Genomic DNA, 13414 nt, shown 5'->3' on the forward strand with positions numbered 1-13414 from the left:
GGTGCAGGGCCCCCCTCAGACGGTGAAATTCTTAGGAATTCAATGGAATAAGGGCCATAGGGAGATTCTCCCTAAGGCAAGGCAGAAAATCTTAAATTTTCCCACTCCAAAAGACAAGAGGGAAACACAATCCTACATAGGATTGTTTGGATTCTGGAGACAACACATTCCGCATCTGGGACAGCTTCTTGCTCCTCTTTAGGTGACTCGCAAGAAGTACGAGTTCACGTGGGGAGAGGAGCAACAGGTTGCGTTTGAGGCAGTAAAAGAAGCCATACAACAGGCCGTAGATTTATGGCCTTTACAAGATGGTGAGATAGAACTTCATGTATCAGTTCAGCATATGTATGCAAACTGGTCATTGTGGCAGAAGCAAGGGGGCAAAAGAGTGCCACTGGGCTTCTGGAATCGAAAATTACCAGATGCAGGAGAAAAATACACTCCACTGGAGCAACAGCTGTTGGCATGTTATTGGGCCCTGGTGGATAGTGAACAATTGACAACAGGACACATAGTCCTTCTAAGGCCGCAAATACCCATCATGAGCTGGGTATTATCTAATCCAAAGTTCAATCGGATAGGACATGCCCAGGAGCAGAGTATCATTAAGTGGAAATGGTACATCTCAGAAAGAGCGAAAAAAGGCGAAGGGGGGATAGCTGCCCTGCATGAAAAAATAGCTGATATCCCTCCAGATGGTCAGATTACACCAGTAGCACAAATGGAGGAATCCCCAGTAAAGTGGGGAATACCTTACTCTGAGTTGACAGACTCCCAAAAAGAGCATGCTTGGTTCACGGATGGTTCAGCCAAGTATATCAGTGGAAGGCGTAGATGGAAAAGTGTAGCCTTTAATCCAAAATTAGACAAGACGTTGGTCATGGAGGGAGAAGGTAAGAGCAGTCAATATGCAGAACTTTGTGCGGTATTCTTAGCTCTGAAGCAGGAACAAGGGCAAGAATGTCATTTGTATACGGACTCATGGTCAGTTGCCAATGGTTTGGCCACTTGGATCATGGGATGGAAGAAGAACGACTGGAACATTCATGGTAAGGAATTGTGGGGGAAGGAGCTTTGGCAAGACATAGAGGAATTCATTAGGAGTACCAAAAGTACTGTGTTTCATGTTGATGCTCATGTCCCTCTTGACTCATTGGAACGTTTATTTAATTCTCAAGCAGATGCGGCAGCATCAATCTCTGTTGCCGTACAAGAACCTGACAAGGAAAAGGAAGCATGGCTTCAAGGTACAGCTGTTTGGGCTCACCAAAAAAGTGGACACTTGGGAGAGAAGGCCACTTACAGGTGGGCACAAGAAAGAGGTATCCCATTGACAGTGGACATGATCAAACAAGTAATCGCGCAATGTCCAGTATGTCAACATGTTCAAAAACGAGAAGTGCCTCATACAGTAATGGGACACATAGGGAGAGGCCAGTTGCCAGCGCAGATTTGGCAGATGGATTTTGTAGGGCCCCTCCCTGAGAGCAGAGGATGTAAGTATATTTGTACAGCAGTAGATACATTCTCAGGTCTGATGGTGGGATTCCCGTGTAAAACAGCAACACAATGGAGTACTTTACGTACTCTGGAAATTATTACCCAGTATTATGGGACTCCCCTGCAGATCCAGACAGACAATGGTTCACATTTTACCGGTAATCAGGTAAAAGAGTATGCCAGTAAAAACAACATAGAGTGGGTATATCATATGCCCTACTATCCACAGGCCGCAGGCTTGGTTGAACGAATGAATGGGTTATTAAAATCTACCCTGAAGAAGCTTACGGAGACCGACAAATATGGTCAATGTAGAGATAATCTGACTGATGCTTTACAGATTATCAACAACAGGCCCATCACTGATTCCATGACACCCTTAATGCGCATGCTAACACCCAATCTCAGTATAGATGTAGCTAAATTAGAGACAATCTTATACTGGAAAATAAATCCAGATGCGCAGGCACCTTATAGAGCCACTCCTGCCGCTGCAGGGTTAGATCTATATGCTCTTGATACGGTGGTGATAGCCCCGGGAAAGGTGAGTACTATTCCCACAGGGATAGGATGCAAGATCCCGGAGAATCACTTCGGGCAGATAGCTACTAGATCAAGTTTTGCTCTGAGAGGTGCGGTGGTCCTAGGGGGAGTCATAGATGCGGATTATCAGGGGGAGATTAAAGTAATCATGATAAATTTAGGAACAGATCCTCTGATAATAGGGAAAAAGAAGCGCATGGCACAGCTGCTATTAATACCAGTGTATCTGACACAAGTGGAAGAAGGGGCGGCTCCTACTGAACTTACAGTGAGAGGAGATAAAGGCTTTGGCTCAACTGATGTTACTAATGTAGGGGCCAAAATATGGGTTAAGAATCACCAAGGACCGCCCTCCCCGGCAGAGGTTATTGCTGTGGGGAAAGATCGAACTTTGCTCATTATGCGACCCGGAGTAGAGAAATGGGAATATGTCCCACAAGAAAAGTGCTATTTGCGGGAATAATGCTTGTTTCCTTGCCTTCTCTAGAATCACATAATCATTTTTGGAATCCTTGGCGTCATGTGTTCGGTGTTCGCAGTAGGTGATGCGTGGACGCCAGGGATCCGCGTCAATGACACCGGAAGGAATGACTATTCGTGGGGCTGGAGGAGTTCAACCCGAACCAGGAAGCAAGACAACTTCATTTGTGAAGCCAACCAGAAATGTCATATCGTGAATATTACCTTTGATGGGACTATCTGGAGTGGAAATCCATTATCGCATATAAGTTCGACCTACCGTCCTTCATATGCACTGCATAAGGCCACGGGACAAATAAACATTATGTCACTTGTGAAAGTGTCTTGCTGTCAGAGACCAAAAGAGTTGCCATATCTCAATTACTCCCTGGTGATACAATATGTTCAGAATTGTACAAATACGGGAGTGCAGTTTTCATTTCCTTTAAATGAGACAGAAGTAATTACATGTGGGAATGCAACGGAGATCGAGAATCGGGCCATGTGGGGCCAGTTCCTGGTATTCGTGAACATTAATGCTTCTAAAATAGATCCTGGACATATAAAAAGGGTTCCATCCACCTCTCGTCAGGTGGGACGAGACGCTCAAAAGACTGTTATACAAGCCTCCGTGCAGTTTCCACCCTCAAGGACTTGTTCTACCAAGCGTTCCCGTCGAGCTTGGTATGATACCTTACTCGGAGGCTACGGAGCGCTTTCTGGGAATATTAATGGTTTTGATATAGAGACTTTAGCTAATCGAATGCATAACGCGGGAAGTGGTATTAAAGATGTGCTCACTTTGCAGGCTAACTGGATGCCCACTATATGGCAGCCCTTTAGTATGCAAACTGATGTGGACACGATAATGCTTGATTTGCAAGATGCATCTAATAGGTTTTCATATGAAATAAATTCTAACATATCTAAATATGTTAATTGGTCAATATGTACCTTGCAGACCATTTATCAGCAACAACAAAAGAACACACTTCAAACTATGCTCATGACTGGCAATGAGCAGGTGTGGAGGACCGTGTTCAATCAGACTATAACTGAGACTGATTGGATACAGTTCGAGGCGCAGAAAATGGTTTGCAATGATATATTATGTAAAGGGACCATATTCATATACAACGTTATTAAAAAGAGTGTGATGTGTAAGTTTGTAGTTCTCCCCTTACTTATAGGTGTTCCAGAAGATATGCATTTCTGGGTACCTAGATTTAACGGGATTTACATTGATGACCAAAATAGAACTCATGATTTATCATTGTGTGATGATACATTAGAAGGGACCATATGCAAGGTCCAATCGGCTGTTTATGAACCATGCTTATTACAAAATACAATCAATGTATGTGAATGGACTGTGCTGCCACTCACTTTTAAGATGATGGTTGAAATAGCCCCACAGGAGGTATGTTTGGCAAGTAATTATCCTGTTGTACCTGGGATGGTTGTCCCATTTTCAGGATGCTTGCGAAACGTATCGGCACTTGTTTGGGAAAATGAGACCTTTGTGTTATTACCTGAACGAGACAAGACAGTGGCTGTCAATTGGCAACCACTGCCTTTAAATGTGTCAAATTGGGATCTAAATTTGACTAAATTCAAAAAGTTGTTAGAAGACACAGAAGAAGTACAGCAACATATTAAATTGCTTAATAGATCTTTGGCAACGCATATTGTAAGTACAACTGTAATAGCTGGCAAAATTGTTAAGATGGGATCGGCTATTGCTGATGCCACGTCACACCATTGGTATGACATCTTTATGGGTTATTCATTGTCTGCACAAACCACCCTTAATTGGCTAATACATCCTGTTTTGGTATTGGCCATAGTTGTAATACTTGTATCGCTATGGAATTGTTTCATGGCATATAAGGTATTCTGTAGAAAACCAAAAGTTTTAATGGTATCATACGGCAAATAGTGAATGATTAAGGACCGATTGTGATACGTATGGGATACGATTGAACTGGATGGTTGTGTCAAAGGCATAGGGAAATTAAAGTAATCAATAAACTAATTGCCGTATGGGTTTACCAGAACTTCAATGAACTAGAATGAACTTATCTGAGCTGATACTAACATCTGCTCAGAAGCGGAATATTCTGGAATAAGGCAGTATAGATGACTCAATAGTCATCCGATATTGTAAATAATAGAATGCAGATGTCGATAACTTCATGGAGAAAATATTTAGTATATTATGTTGCCAAGCATCTATCGAGCATGCGTAGAACCTGATTAGCCATATTAGAATGACGTATATACCCATAACTGCGCAGAAGCAGATATGCCACGTAATGTAAAAGTAGTATAAAAGAACACAATCCTTAGCAGAGCTTTGGGACTCATTGTGTGGCTGACAGACGTGTCAGCATTCTCCCAGATTCCTCCTACCAATCGTACCTGGAGATCCCCCGATTGCGGAGTGATGCTACAATATCCGGTGACGTATTGATGCTTATCTTTGTTACCCATGTGATCTCAATGCCTATATGTTAATTAACTGTTTCACTTACATTCATATACTAAAGAGTAAATAAACTCATGTGTTTTATATTTGTCTTGCCTTTAAACTGTCTCAGACAGTATGCTTAGTTGGTAGACTAATGAGGTCGAAAAATTGCTAAAAATTTTGAGCAGGTAAGACACCCAGGAAGCCACCGACAGTACATAAATTAATCCCATTGCAGTGCCCAGGATAGCTGAGGTAACGTGACATAAAATACAGATTGGCTTCGGCCCACACTGCATGCCCTAGTCAGGCTGTGTTTTTTTGGGGGGGCCAGATACGTAGAACACCGCGATGGGAAAACTTAGTGCACCCATACTATGCACAGATCCTTGTAATATTCCTGTAGCAAAGGTATAGCAAAGCTATAATCCAGTTGGGGGATTATTCTCTCTGGCCCTGCGTCTACCCCTGGCCACCCCACTGCCTCTTCCAACCTGTCCTGTTGCTGCACTTGCCTCCCCCTCTGAAGACCTGTCCTCAGTTGGCTTATCAAACCAGGTGGGGTCAGTCACCTCATCGTCCACCGGCTCTTCCTCCGAATCCTCTGTGTGCTCATCCCTCAGACTTAATGCCCTTACTACTGCCTCACTGATAGACAACTGTGTCTCACCATCATCGTCGACCTCCTCACCCACTGAAAGCTCTTGAGACAGTTGCCGGAAGTCCCCAGCCTCATCACGCAGACCCCGGGAACTTTCCAAAGGTTGGGCATCGGTCACGACAAACTCCTCCGGTGGGAGAGGAACCATTTTTTCCCCAATCAGGGCAGGGGCACAAGAACAGTTCCTGGGAGTCTGCCTGCTCATCAGAATGTGTCATTTTCATGGAGTGAGGAGGCTGGGAGGAAGGAGGAGCAGCAGCGAGAGGATTCAGAGTTTCAGCAGTGGACGGCATAGAAGACAGGTTGCTGGAGACATTGCTGGATGCACTTTCTGCCATCCACGACAGGACCTGCTCACACTGCTCATTTTGTAATAAAGGTCTACGACGTGGACCCAAAAATTGTGATATGAAGCTGGGGACCCCAGAAACTTGCCTCTCTCCTAATCCCACAGCAGCCGGCTGTGATTCACCTGGACCAGGAACTCGGCCTATGCCCACACCCTCACTTGTAACTCCGCGTCCTCTACCCCTACCTCTCAGCATGGTGGATTACGAATAGAGCAGACACAGAGCGGTGTAAAAAATTTTTTTGACTTATTGGCGTGCAGTTGGAGGCAGACAGCACTTATGTTACGCAAACTGCAGCCAGAAAAAAAATTATATGGAAGCCTGCAAGCAGGCCTAGCTGTGCAATAGTGAGGTACTAGAACTCCCAGCAGCCACGGAGTTAAATTCACACGGTCACAGGTAGCCCTAAGAAGGACCGTTGGCGTTCTTGTTGACAGGATTCCACACTACCACTGTCCCTGCCTCACCACCACTCTCCCAATACTATGTAGTACAGACTGCAGCCTGAGAACGCTATAGCCTGCATGCCCAATACAAAAAAAAAAATGTGCAAAACTGCTCCCAGCAGCAACAACAGTAATGCACACAGTCAGATGTGGCCCTAAGAAGGACCGTTGGGGTTCTTGTAGACACTAACACTATCCCTGAATGAGCAACGGCACCTTCCCTAATCTCTGCCAGCTTATGTGAGAGGCGAGCCGCGGGCGGGTCCACTTTATATACTCGGCGGTCACTTGATCTCACCAGCCACTGACTTCAGGGGGGTGGGATAGGGCTGGCACGTCACAGGAGGAAGTTGTAATGCCTTTCCTGCATGTCAATTGGCCAGAAGATGGACAAAACTTTCAGGGAAGGAAATGGAATTGACTCGAGTAGCGCGTGGTGCTCGTAACGAGCATCTCGAGTACCCTAATACTCGAACGAGCATCAAGCTCGGACGAGTACGCTCGCTCATTCCTAGTTGTTATCTATATATATAAAAACTAAGGTATGTATGTCAGTCTGTCTTCGCAGCAACGCACGACGGGTAAGCTAGTTAAGTATAAATAGTAAAATTAAAAAGCTATGGGACCACACACGTATAAATATCAAACTGATATCACATCCATTTAGATGTGATGATTAATATAACCCAAGCTGGATCAAAGATAAACCTTTCATGCAGTCATATCCATCCATTTCATGCATGGAAGCCTATATCATCTCATGGCGTGGTAATAATCCGATATGTCCATTTTGGATTTACATGAAGGTTATATAGATGTGTCTCTTTATATATTTAGAGACGTAGTCCCCTATTTCCAGGCTTGATTCTGAAGGAACAGGGATCGTATGGGTCTTGGTTCATATAGAATAAGCGCTGTACATATGAGGCAGTATACACACCAAGGGAGAGTTTAAGCTTTCCGAGATGTTGCATTTTTAATTCACTGGCTATAATCAGCATATTTTGTAATGGCTTGTATTTGCCATAGACATAATCGCCCAATGGCTGTTAATGCCTGCCATATAGAATTTTCTGTATTACCAGCAGAGAGATCTATCTTTTTGTCATGATCTCTAACAGATAATCAATGATTGACAATCAATAATCTCTGCACCAAACAAGCTGACAGACGGTCAGGCTGTATACTAGGTAGCTTAGATAAGAACTACTCCTACATAGCTTAGCCATCCTGATGAACCAGCTACAACTATTACCGTGTTTCCCCGAAAAATGGACCTACCCTGATTATAAGATTATAAAACCTAACCCGAGGCCTCTCCCTAAAATAAAACCTAACTAACCTGCATAAAAAAAAAAATCTATACTCACCTGGCCTGTGGCGTCCCGATGTAATATATCATATATGTAATCGTCCTGGATTGGGAGTCACTAACAGTTTGGGTCAAGACACTGCAGCTACTCCTGCAGCTCACTCATGCATGGGTCAGCTGCGCCATTGTTGCATAGCCCCATATAGAAAGCCAAAAGAGACTAACCATTTAGTAGATGCTAAACCCCTTCCCTCCCCATGACGTAAGGGTACGTCATGGGAGCGCGATACTTCCCACAAAATGACGTACCCTTACGTCATAGGGATAGCGCAAGATCATAGCAGATCTCGCGCTATCCCGCAGCGGGAGGCGACTGTCACTAGTAGCCGGCCTCACATTGCGACAGCGGGGGGGCATCGGAGATGCACCCACCCACCGTTAACCCCTTCCCTGCTGCGATCTAAGTAGATCACGGCAGGGAAAGGGTTCACAGAGGGAGCGCGCTGCGTCTGTGACTTCAGCCGGCTCCCGCGAGAGCCTGGCTGTTTGCTATGGCAATAGGACGCCAGATACTTTTTTTAATGCTTTTTCTCATATTAGCATAAAAAAAAAAATAATAAAATACAACATATTTGGTATCAACGCGTCCGTAGCAACGCATACAATAAATTGAACATGCTTTTTATTCTGCACGGCTAAAAGCGTTAAAAAAAAAACTCTAAAAGACTGAGGCAAAATGCTAATTTTTAGCATTCTGCCTCTCAAAAAACGCAATAAAAGTGATTTAAAAAAAACATATGTATCCCAAAATGGTACCAATAAAAGCTACAGCTCATCTCGCAAAAAATAAACCATCAGAGAGCTCTATCCATGGAAAAAAACATTTATCACTTTAACCCCTTGAGTGGCACGCCCGGAAAATTTCCGGGACGATCTCCACTGCCCATAGTGATATACCCCGGAAGATTTCCGGGCTATGTATCACTATGGGAGCTGCAGAGCACAATGCCACAAGCTGTGACATTGTGCTCTGCCTGCACAGACCCACAGAGAACAAAGCAAGGGCTTTGAAAAACCAGCAGAAGATATTACCGATATGTCGGCAATCTCCTGGTTTGTTTACAGGTTGCCATAGAGACCATCTGCTTGTCAGAAGCAAGCCGATGATCTCTGTGGCAGGGAGAGCTGGTGCTTGGCTGTCAGAGGACAACTAGGTACTAGCTCTTACAGCAGAGATCAGAGAAAACCTCCGATCTCTGCTGTGTTAACCCTTTACATGCTGCAGTCTATGTGACTGCAGCATGTAAAGGGCTGTCACTGCAGCATGTAAAGGGCTGTCACCATCAGACCCCCGGAATGTGATCAGGGGTCCTGATGGGTCCCTGTGGAAGTCCCCTAAAGGGCCAAAAAAAAAAATAAAAAAAAAAAAGTTAAAAAATAATAAAAACACTTGCCTCCCTTTACTTTGTAAAAAAATCAAAAATACAATCACACATGTGGTATCCATGTGTCGTAATGACCCAGAGAAAGAAGTTAATACATTATTTAACCCCTTAATGACATGGCCCCTTTTTTTCTTTTTTCCCCATTTTTTTCCCTCCCCCCTGTTTAAAAAATCACAACTTGTCCCGCAAAAAACAAGCCCTCATATGGCCATGTCAATGGAAAAATGAAAAAGTTATGGCTCTTGAGACGCAACTGCAAAATTAGTTGAAATTCAATGATTAGACCATTTTAAAAAACCTGCCCTGGTGGGCACGACAGGGTGGTAGGAAACCCGCCACTCAAGGGGTTAATGCAGTGAGTTTAGAAAAAAATAATAATTAATTGTGGAAAAGTAGAAAAACCTAAAAAAAATATAAGAATTTTGGTATCATTATTACCGCACAGACCCACAGAAAAAAATGTAGTGTGTCATTTATGCTGCATAATTAACGCTTTAAAAATTTTTTCAAAAAATCCATGGCAGAATTGATGCATTTTCTTTCCATGCTATCATAAAAAAAAAATAATAAAAGTTTTACAATATAGTCTATGTACCCAAAAATGGTACCAATAAAAACGACAGTTCGCCACGCAAAAAACAAGCCCTTATACATCCGCGTCAACGGAAAAATAAAAGTTATGGCTGTTGAAAAATGGAGATGAAAAAAATACCAAAAATCGTTGCGTCTTTAAGCCCAAAATAGGCCCTGTCCTTAAGGGGTTAATGGCATTATCGTATTTCTTTTGGTAAACGGAGTTCCCATAAAGAAGAGGTCCATATTGTGGATCAGTCAGTCTCTGACGAGCGGACAGACCACTTTTACATCTGAGGTCAGTCTTTTAGCCCGGGATGATCTGTGGCCTCCAGATGAAACCCGCAGGACCAATTAATGAATGAAGTATTGATAATATTTCGATATTCTTTTCAAAGCAGTTTCCTAATCAATCCCTTGTTTTCTTTGGACATTTACCAAATGCTGAGAACCTTTCACATCTATCTGGGACATACACCTCCCTATACAGTCAGATTTGGCTTCTAGGAATATTGATTGCACAAGGGTTATCTCATTATTATATATCTTTTCAGATATATCCAAATAATTGCAGTGTGTTTGTGTTCGTCCAAGTTACCCTATTTGTGTTTTTATATATATATATATATATATATATATATATATATATATATCAAAAAATAAAGAGTATTTTAGTTAGTCCGGTCTGTGAAGGGTTTTTTAGTTTTGGACCAGATCTGCCTCAGTGAAAAAATGTGCAGTGTATAATAATAATGTGCAGTATATAGTATAATGTAATATACAGTTTATTATATAATGTGCAGTATATACTATATTAGAATATGCAGTATATAGTATATTGCAATATACAGTATATAATATAATGTGTATTATATAGTATAAGGTGCAATATATGCTATAATATGCAAGTAAAATGTAATATACAGTATATCATATAATGTGCAGTATAGTATAATGTAATACAGTACATAATATAATGTGCATTATATAGTATAAGGTGTAGTATATGCTATCACATAATATACAGTATATAGTACTTTGTGCAGTATATAGTATAATCTAATATGCTGTATATAGTACACAGTATATAGCAGGGATGTCAAACTCATTTTCACCAAGGGCCACATCAGCCTTATGGTTGCCGTCAAACGGCCGATTCTAATTGTAAGACTGTATAGTAAAACTGAACCCCACAGCAGATTGGTAATAAGGTCACGCACACACATAGCACGGGCGCACGCACTCACACACATAACACGGACGCACGCCATCACACACACACACAACACGGATGCACGCCATCACACACACAACACGGACGCACGCCATCACACACACACTCACAACACGGACGCACGCCATCACACACACAACACGGACGCACGCCATCGCACACACACTCACAACACGGACGCACGCCATCACACACACACTCACAACACGGATGCACGCCATCACACACACACTCACAACACGGACGCACGCCATCACACACACACTCACAACACGGACGCACGTCATCACACACACACACACAACACGGACGCGCGCCATCACACACACACATAACACGGACACATGCCATCACACACACATACACATAACACGGACGCACGCCATCACACACACATACACATAACACGGACGCACGCCATCACACACACATACACATAACACGGACGCACGCCATCACACACACATACACATAACACGGACGCACGCCATCACACACATACACATAACACAGACGCACGCCATCACACACATACACATAACACGGACGCACGCCATCACACACACATACACATAACACGGACGCACGCCATCACACACACATACACATAACACGGACGCACGCCATCACACACACATACACATAACACGGACGCACGCCATCACACACACAACACAGACGCAGGCCATCACACACACACACACACAACACAGACGCACGCCATCACACACACACACAACGGACAGCCGCACGCATACACACACACATATAACACAGACGCACGCCATCTCTCTCACACACACACACACGCACGAACGCACACGCACACACATGCACACAGACGCACGCCATCACGCACACATGCGCACAGACGCACGCTATCATGCACACATGTGCACAGATGCACACATGCGCACAGACGCACGCCATCATGCACACATGCGCACAGACGCACGCCATCACGCGCACAGACGCACGCCATCACGCACACATGCGCACAGACGCACGCCATCATGCACACATGTGCACAGATGCACACATGCGCACAGACGCACGCCATCACGCACACATGCGCACAGACGCACGCCATCACGCGCACAGACGCACACCATCACGCGCACAGACGCACGCATGTGCATGCCATCATGCACACATGCGCACAGACGCACGCCATCACACACACATGCGCACAGACGCACGCCATCAGCAGCACATGCGCACGCCATCACGCGCACAGACGCACGCCGTCGCGCACAGACGCACGCCGTTGCGCACACTTGCGCACAGACGCACGCCGTCGTGCACACATGCGCACAGACGCACGCCATCACGCACACATGCACACACATAACACAGACGCACGCCACCACGCGCACACATAACACAGACGCATGGACTGCATATCCTGATACTTATGTAATTTGGCTTGAGAAAGACCTAATTATAGGTCGAAACGTTGCCTATCTTAACTTGGACGCAATAAACATGTTCCTTTGTATGACATAATTTTCTGCATCATTTTATGCTGCCACCTCCTCTACTTGTCTACTTTACTGTCTGCACTAGACAGAACAAGCCGATAGAAGATCGCCTCCTACTGACAGCAGCACAGAGGTGAGGGAACTTGCTGCACAGCTGGCGGGCCACAGAAAATGAGGCAGCGGGCCGCGTGTTTGACACCTGTGGTATATAGTATAATGTAATATGCAGTATATATTAAAACATGCAGTAGATGGTATAATGTAATATACAGTATATATTATAATGTGCATTATATTGTAAAATATGCAGTATATGCTAGAACATAATATGCAGTATATAGTATAAGGTGCAGTATATAGTATAATGTAATAATATTCAGTATATAGTATAATGTGCAGTACATTTTATAATGTCATATGCAGTATATAGCATATTGTGCAGTAGATCGTATAATGTAATATGCAGTATATAGCATACTGTGCAGTATATCGTATAATGTAATATGCAGTATATAGCATATTGTGCAGTATATCGTATAATGTAATATGCAGTATAGACGCGTGCAAAGATTGTGGCCAGACTGCACTAAAGATCGCGTGAACAGGTTAATTCCTGCTACTTGGATTAGCCCGTTCACATGAACTCTTGTGCTTTCCAGCTCCCATAGGAGTCTATAGAAAGCATGCACCACACTTAGGTCAGATCCTATCTTTGCGCGCAGCACGGAGCTTAGATGCGGGCATTGTAGCCATGCATCTCCTATCTCTGACAGCTACGCAAATTTAGCGCGTCTAACATTCCTTAATGTGACCATTTCTATAGGAACCAATTCTGCGCACACCTCTAATGCACATGGAAAGCGCTTGTGTGAATGAGCCCTAAGTCAAACAAGCGATTTTCTAACACATGAATAGCTAAAAAATAAAAAATAAATAAATA

This window comes from Eleutherodactylus coqui, chromosome 5 (genome assembly GCF_035609145.1).
Source record: "Eleutherodactylus coqui strain aEleCoq1 chromosome 5, aEleCoq1.hap1, whole genome shotgun sequence".
Lineage (NCBI taxonomy): Eukaryota > Metazoa > Chordata > Amphibia > Anura > Eleutherodactylidae > Eleutherodactylus > Eleutherodactylus coqui.